Source organism: Elephantulus edwardii, unplaced genomic scaffold, assembly GCF_000299155.1.
Source record: "Elephantulus edwardii isolate Elephantulus edwardi_28Jun2011 unplaced genomic scaffold, EleEdw1.0 scaffold00067, whole genome shotgun sequence".
Taxonomy (NCBI): Eukaryota; Metazoa; Chordata; class Mammalia; order Macroscelidea; family Macroscelididae; genus Elephantulus; species Elephantulus edwardii.
Genome location: NW_006399817.1, coordinates 5,587,997 through 5,594,864, shown reverse-complemented (window position 1 = coordinate 5,594,864; position 6,868 = coordinate 5,587,997).

The window sequence follows — 6,868 nt, the reverse complement described above, 5'->3', positions numbered from 1 at the left end:
TCTCAGGAACATCATGCAGTCAATCACGTGTCTCAAATCTTTAACATTTCTCTTCTTCCTAAGTCCTTCCTTTCAAATGTAAAATTTACGTTTTCACATGAAAACGTTCAGCAAAATGTGTATTGATCTCCTCAAAACAAGTCACATTGAGGAAATCTACTGTCAAAGACAGGGTACTAAAGAGCAATGATATCAGCTTGAAGACTAAGATGCATCTGCTCCAAATCACGTTCTTCTTAATTGCTTGCTATGCATCCCAAAGTTAGACAATGAATAAGAGTGAAAGAATAAGAATTGATGCCTTTGAGTTGTGGTGTTGAAGGAGAGTATTGAATATCCCATGGACTGCCAAAAGGACAAACAGGTGTGTCAGGGAGAAAACAAAACCAGGGTGCTCCTCAGAGACAAGGATGGTGAAACTTCATCTCACCTACTTGCGGCATGTTGTTAGGGCCTGTGGAGAGTCAATGTAAGATAGGAAGCCTTTCAACAAGATGTATTGGCACAGTGACTGTAACCATGGGCTCAGGTATGTTGGAGATGATGAGAGTGGCACAGGATAGGGCAGGGTTCAGATTTGTTGTTCATCGGGTTGCTGTGTGTTGCAGTAGACTCAATGGTACATAACAACAGCCACAAGTATCATTAATACTATTTTAATGATTTCTTTTTCAAGTTCTCTTTATTTAAAAGATTCCAATTGATTTTTGTGTGTGAATCATATCCTGCCACTTTGCTGAATTCTTCTATTAATATCAGTAGCTTTGTTGTGGAATCTTTGGCATTTTCTATGTATAAACATGAATCTTTTTACTTCCCCCTTACCAACTTGAATGCCTATTAGTTCCTTTTCCTGTCTTACTGCTCCAGCAAGAACTTCTAGAACAATACTGAACAAGAATGTTGATGAAGGCTATCTTTGATCCTATTCTTAAGGGTGGATAATTTCTATTTCTCGCCATCGAGAATAATGCTGTCTGTTGGGTTTGTATAAAGATAATTTAGTATATTGAGGAGGTTTAACTTTCTTATTCAGCAATTGTTTCTTTCCCTCTTGGCAACCAAATTGTGCTGTCCCTTCATGTTTATTTCCATCCTCTTAGCAACCAAACTGTGTTGTCTGCACACCCACTCACTCCTAATTTTACCCAATCTGGCTTTCTGCGCTCCTTTCCCCATCCTGTTCTGTAATTGTTCTTGCCAAGGTCAGTAGCATTCATGTTGCTTAACTCAATGGACCCTTCTCAATTCCTTTATCACCTGAAGTCTCTGTAGCATTTGACATTATCCGTTACCCTTCCTGAGTCACACTCTTCCTCTGACTTCCTGGCTCAATGGTTTACTGGTCTTCCTTTTCCCATGTCACATTCTTTCTCTCCTTCTCTTTTCATTTGACTCCCACTGCTTTTCCATAAAGAATCCTTGGTGGCACAGTGGTTGTAGTGCTCAGCTGCTAACTCAAAAACCAGCAGTTCAAATCCACCAGCCATTTCATGGGAGGCATATGTGACACTCTTCTTCTGCAAAGACTTACAGGCTTGGAAGCCTAGATGGGGCAGTTGTTTCTTTGAATCAGAATCAATTCCATGGCAATAGGTTCTAGGCCTGTCCCCAGTAATGTTGGTGTCTCCCCGTGTCCTGTCCTATGTATTCTTTTCTTACTCTGTATTTACTTTCTCTACCCCATTTCAACAACCTTCAAGGCACTCTTCACTAGTCAAAGAAGCTAGGACTTTTATGTCATTCCTCCAATCCAGATCTCCCCCTTGAGAAACCGCTGTCCAGAGCACAGTGCTCAGCCTCAAGAGTGGCTCTTTCTCTTAGGGGAAATCTAAGTTACACTTGTCACATAGTAAAGACTCCAGAGATGCTATGAACACTTTTGATTGTATAAATGCCATTGACGTTGATGTTAACCTATTAGTTATATTTATGGCACTGTGCTGCTTACTAATCCAAAGGCGGTGGCACTCTGGCACTTGGAATCCACCAATGACTGTGAAGGAAAAAGGTGGGCAATCTCTTTCTTTGTGGCAAACATCTGTAAGAGTTTGGAGTCAGTTCTGACTTGATGGCAAAGAGTTTGAGTTTTGCATTTTGGTTATATTTAAGTAAAACACCAGTTTTAAAATGTATGAGTGATTTTTAAAACCACAAATGAAAATTCGTTTTGAAAGGAAGAGGGAGCTCTAGTGGCCTCGTTTGTAGGGAATTACACAGCCAACCCAAAGGTGGCAGCTCTGCAGGCAAAAGGTGGACATAATCCTTCTGTGCTATTCGTAGTCTCAGAAAACCCCTGGAAGATCAGCTTTGAGTCAATTCCAGGTTTTTTTTTTAATTATTATTAAATTTTATTAGTTTCAATGAATATTCACAGGGATTCTGGGCTTTCACTCCTTCATTGCCGCACCATTCTCTCCACACTCCTCCCCAGTCTGTTCTTCTTCCCTGCGATCCGAATGTCTGTTTTAATTGTCCAATTGCCACAGTGCTTGTCAAAGTCAGTTCTGATTAATCTCCTTTGTTGGTGTGTCCTTTGCCATTCCCTATCACTCCTCCCTGAGAGAGACTTCACCCTGAGTCATAAGGAAAAGCGGATGGCGTATTCTCTTAGCTACTTCCTGCTGAAAAGGGACGCTGTGGGTTTCAGGGTGAAGATCTTCTCTCACTACTCTAAAGGGCCCTTTTGGCAGTAGGAAACAAATAGACTATTATGGAGATTGATTTTGGAATTTAGATGCACTCTTATTGATTGTGCTTGGCCATACATGTTCATATCCTTGAAGATGTATCATGGGGGTGTTGCAACCTTGTTGTTGTTGTTATGTGCCATCGAGTCGTTTCCGACTCATAGCGACCCTATGCACAACAGCTCTAAACCCTGCTCTATCCTGGGGTAATCGGGATGGGTGTGTCAGAGGCGGTGCGGTTGGCGCAGGATAGAGCAGGGTTGCAACCTAGAAGACACAAATTTGACTAACAAGTTATAAGTACATGAGTCAAAAATTATGGAAAAGTAAAAGAAAAGATTCTTTCATTGTTTTACAAACCCTCCCCCAGGTCCCCTCCACCATGTAGCACTCGCTCTAGACTCCTGTGATGACAGAAATACCTAGTCACATATCTCTTTTAAACAGTTTTCTCCCTCCTCTGTTTCAGTGCAGTATACATTATTGAACCCATCTTACTCAGTCTCTCCCCAACCCCAAGGACAGTCCCATTCTACAACAGTGGCATCATGTAATATTTGTCCTTTTGTAACTGGGATATTTCACTCAGCATAATGTTCTCCAGAGTCAACCATTTTGAATAATATTGCATGAGTTCCTTGTTTTTCAATGCAGCATAGTATTCCATTGTGCGAATATACCACAGCTTCTCTAGCCATTCGTTTGCTGATGGGCACTTAGGTTGTTTCCAACTCCTTGCTATTGTGAACAAAGCTGCAATAAACATGGGTGTGCATATATCTGCTTGGATGTCAGCTATGGTCTCTTCAGGGTCTATTCCCAGTATTGGAATTGCTGGGTCAAATGGTATCTCTATTTGCAACTTTTTGAGAAAGCGCCATACTGCTTTCCACAGGGGTTGCACCATTTTACACTCCCACCAACAGTGAATCAGGGTTCCAGTTTCTCCACAACCTCGCCAGCATTTGTTGCTTGCTGTTCTGTTAAATTTTGCTATTTTGACTGGGGTGAGATGATATCTCATAGTTGTTTTAATTTGCATCTCTCTTAGGGCTAGGGATTTTGAGCATTTCTTCATGTGTTTGTTAGCCATCTGAATGTCGTCTTCGGTGAAGTGCCTGTTCATATCCTGTGCCCATTTTTCTATTGGATTATTTACCTTTATCTTGTTGTGGTGCTCAAGTATTTCATAAATTCTGGATATAAGTCCCTTATCTGATATGTTATTACCGAATACTTTTTCCCAGTCAGTGGCTTCCCTTCTTACCCTACTGGAGAAGTTTTTGGATGTGCATAGGGATTTGAGTCTTAGAAGGTCCCATTCATCTATGTTGTCTTCTCCTGGTTGTAGGTTTTCCAGGATACTGGGAAGACTGTTTATGTTGTGGATTAGGACTTCTAGTGTTGTTCCTAGCTTTTCTGTAATTAATTTTTTAGTCCTTGGTTTTAGTCCTAGGTCCATGATCCACCTTGAGTTGGTTTTTGTGTATGGAGTGAGGTGTGGGTCTTGCTTGAGTCTTTTGCAGATATTTTTCCAATTTTGCCAACACCAATTCCAGTTTGACAGCAATGAATGAGATGTTTTGAAGGGAAAAGCCTGAATGGGGGGTTTCTGTGAAAAGGGAGCAGTTCATTGCCCCTGATTGGTGTTCCCTTTCAAAATCAAACCCCAAACCTATTGTTCCCTTACTAGGTCCTATATTTGATGAAAATAGAACCCTCTCAGTATGTAGTTTTCTTTTGAGCTCCAACTCAAGATAAGAATATAGTAAAATCAAGGTCAAAAAAATGTAACCTCATGGTAACAAGACCTTCTTGTCTGTCTTATCTTCTCCTAATGTCTGTCTCAACCCTTACCTCCAATAAAACCTTGCTGACTTAAGAAAATATATCAGTTTAATGAACATTTCCTATAGAGAAGGGAGAGAAAATGATTCCTATACTAGAAAGGAAAAAATTCATTTTAACATGTATTACCCTGTTGAAGAAGTTTTTGGCTGTGCATAAAGATTTGATTTTTTCGAAGATCCCATTCACTCATAGACAGGGAAACATATTTAGAATGTTAAAAATAATGATATGTGATAAGGAACTCATGTCTGACATTTGTAGGCTACTTACTCTAGCATCTCAAAGAGAGAAAAAAACCAAACAATCCAATCACAAAATGTGCAGAGGATATGAATAGACACTTAATCAAAGAATAAAGTCAGATGGCCTACAAAAATATGAAGACATGTTCAAAATTCCTAGTATTTAGAGAGATGCAAATAAGAAAAAAATGAGATATCCTCTTGCCCCAGCAACAATAGCAAAGTTCAACAGGGCAACAAATGCTGGTGAGGATGTGGAAAGACTGAAACGCATACACATTGCTGGTGGAAATGTAAAATGGTGCAATCACTATGGAAGGCAGTCTGGCACTTCCTCAAAAAGTTTGGAACAGAAATACCCTTTGATCCAACTATCCCACTACTGGAAAGATAGCAAATATGTGCCATAAACATGTATGCATGTCCATGTTTACGGCAACATTATTCACATTAATGAAGAAATGGACGCAGCTCAAGTGTCCATCAACAAAAATGACTAGAGAAATTGTGACACAGTGGAATATTATGCAGCACTGAAAAACAATGAACACTACACAACATTGGATAAGTCTGGAAGACATGATGACATGATGCTGAGTAAAATGTCTCAGTCATGAAAGGACAAATACTGTGTAAGATCATTGTTATAAAAAATAGGATATATACAAGGAGGAGGGAGACACAGAGTAGGAAAAGAATGGCTAGGCTATGAACATTATTAGAATAGGTGAAGGGAAGGGTAATTAGAAAGGAATGGACAATTAGACATTATGTGTATAACAATAGTCTGAAACTGGACCTGCATTATAAAGTGCAGTTGGGGGAGGGGGTGGCAGGGAGAAAGGTGTATCAATGTGTAAATGAAAACTCCAGACTCTTTGTAAACGTTCACTAAAATCACAATTCAAAAAAAAATAAATAAAATCTCTTTCCCCCAAATAATCTGCTCTCTGATCCCACTTGTCCTTCACTACAACACTCACCTCACCAGCCTCTTTCCACATAGCTCCTGTCCTTGCTTTCATCCCGTGAATTTTTCAGTGGACAACTTAGAACACATGCAACTTTCTTGATAGGTTTCTGTTTGTCCTGTTTTACACATATATGTCACTTACTTCCATTACTTCACTCACTAGCTAGTAACAATTGTTGTTGTTGTTGTTGTTGTTGTTGTTGTTGTGTGCCATTGAGTTGCTTGCGACTCATAGCGACCCTATGTACAAGAGCTCTAAATGCTGTTCTATCCTGTGCCAACCTAGCCATCTTAAATGCACTTATTCCCACCGCTCCAGTCACAGAATTGATTCATCTCATCAAAGGTCTTCCTCTCCTTCACCGCCCCTCCACTCTGCGAAATATGATGTCCCTCTCCAAGAACCAGTCCCTCCTTGCAACATGCCCAAAATATGTCAGACAAAGCTTCAGAATCCTTGACTCTAAGGAACACTCTGGCTTCACCCTCTCCAGGACAAACCTGTTTGTTCTCCTAGCAGTACAATTATAAGACTTTTAACTGTTCCTCCTAGAAAGATCCATAATTTGAGTTGATTCTTCTGCTATTAATATCAACATCCACTTCCAAACTCCTGATCTATCACACTAACTTCTCTTCCTGAGCATCATTTCCAGGGACACTAGTATGAACAATTGTAGCAATTGCCATGAGTGACTATAAAATCCTCTATTGTCTCCATCCTCTTCAGTGTAGAAGTTTTGGTTACAATCCTACCACCCTAGGTACTTAAAATGCAGCAGCACTGTAGCCTGTGCCTCACTATGACAGTTGTTATTAGGTGCTGTCTATATATCTCTATCTCTATCTATCTATATCATCTATATCTATATAATCTATATCTATATCTATATCATCTATATCTATATCTCATCTATATCATCTATATCTATATCTATATCATCTATATCATCTATATCTACATCTACATCTATATCTATATCTATATCTAAATCTATCTATATAGAGGATTATACAGAGAGGATTAAGCCAAGCTACTCCTTGGAGGCAAGGATTCTGGGGCTTCGTCTGACATAATTTGGACATGTTGCCAGGAGGGACGGGTCCTTGGA